The following is a 1,831-nucleotide window of genomic DNA, read 5'->3' on the forward strand; positions in this document are numbered from 1 at the left end:
ACGGGGACCTCGCTGCTAACTCTTGTTGCTTTGGCAGAGTGGGGTGGGGGGAAGGGAGGATCGTTAGTGCTGCCACCTGGAGTGAGAGCCGCCCCTTGGTTCCTGAGGGCACCATCAAGGGACACAGGACAGGAAGCCCAGGATGGTTAGGGCAGCTAGGGATGAGGGCCAGGGAGAAGCAGGTGCCCTGGAGTGGCCGGGAAAAGTCCAGACACGGAGGCTTAGGAGCTTCCTGTTAAGTGTGTGGGTTCCGCCCTGTCTCTGCCAGGCACTCTGACTAGGGATGGATGATCTCCCTCTTCAGGTGCTCCGTGGTGGTCTTGCTCCCAGCAAAGGTGGTCCGGATCCCTTTGCCCATCTCCCCTGTGACCGACAGCAGTTCCCTGTGGGTGCTCTGGGAGCCCTGGGCGCCAGGTGGTGTCATGGCCTGCATGCAGCCGATGGAGGCGGTCCAAAGTCGTTAAATAGCGGTCTGAAAGGGACAGCAGCTCCTGGCACTGAGCCCAACGGCGACGGGACACTTCCTGTAGGGACCGGGGTGCCCAGCCCAGGGGTGCTGGAGCCTGGGGTGCTGCTGGGGGCAGGCGTGATGGGTTTGTAGGACATCCTCAACTCCTGGGCGCTGGGGATGCCAGCAGGCCGCTCCTCGGGGGTTGGCTGCCTGGCCGCTCAGCAGAGATCTGATTTGCAAGCTGGCTGCACGGCCCCCCTACTAAATCTGTGTTGAATTTTTTAACTGCAGTTTTTATTAATCTAAATACAGTTCAGATATTCTCGATGAAAATTTCACATTTGAGTTAGTTGAGACATACTAAAATGTAAAATACACAATGGATTTCAAAGATTTCATATGAAAAAAGAATGCAAACTATAGTAATTTTTACATTGATTACATGTTGACACAGTATTTTGGATATATTGAGTTAAAATATGCAATTATTTTTTTAAAAAAATCTATGCTACATTTTTGTTAAAAAATTTAAATAAACTATGAAATTACTTCTTGGGATAGAAAAGGGGACATTATTAAATATTTACCTAAATTTTTTCAAAAACGTATCTTTAACAAAAACACATTTTCAAACAAAAAAGTATTTTAATTTTGAATAGGTAAAATAAACTTATTCCTGCTGAAATTCAATCCTGGCATGATTTCTTTTTTATGCATTTGAGGACTCGGTTTATAACCCAGATAAAACATAAAGCTTATGAAACTCCTCTGAGAATGTCGAACACAAATTACCTGTATAGATATCAGGGTGCAGATGATGCTGAGGCCGGGCTGGCTGAAGAAGAGCAGGATGAAGATGCTGTACTGGCACAGGGGCTGGCCCCGGTTACCCGTCCTTCATGTACGTGGCGATGGTCACCTGGCTCACCAGCAAAGTGAACAACAGGTCGTTGGTGGCCAGCCGCATACCAGTGTGTAGAAGGCGGTCTCCTTCTGCTCCTCGCGCGACTTGCACAGCAACACGATGGCCACCAGCTTGCCCACCACCCCGAAAATGGACGGTCCCAGGCTGTCCAGCAGATTGGGCTCCAGGTGAGGGACACATTGACCTAGGAAGGGGTTAACATGACGGTGGCTGGTGGTGTGCAGCCCTGGAGTGTGAAGCTGAGTCTGGGGTGATAGAAGAGAGACAAAGCCTCCATGAGTGAAATGACCACCTGCAGGATGTCAGAGCCACGCCCAGGAAACGGGATGCTAACATGACAAGGGAGGATCTCAGTCCCACTCTCTGGATTGCAACCACTTACCAACTGCAGCCACCCAAATCTCCAGGCTCGCTCTGCTCCTGCCAGCGGCACACCATTGCTGATCTTAATATGT

General features: G+C 49.9%; 1 pseudogene; it reads right to left on the minus strand.

Annotated features, from left to right (window-relative positions):
• Positions 1-235: 235 nt before the first annotated feature.
• LOC135965320 (cyclin-dependent kinase 2-associated protein 2 pseudogene) lies at positions 236-606 on the minus strand (annotated as a pseudogene).
• Between the last annotated feature and the right edge of the window lie 1,225 nt (positions 607-1,831).

The sequence above is a fragment of the Macaca fascicularis genome, chromosome 10, assembly GCF_037993035.2.
Source record: "Macaca fascicularis isolate 582-1 chromosome 10, T2T-MFA8v1.1".
Lineage (NCBI taxonomy): Eukaryota > Metazoa > Chordata > Mammalia > Primates > Cercopithecidae > Macaca > Macaca fascicularis.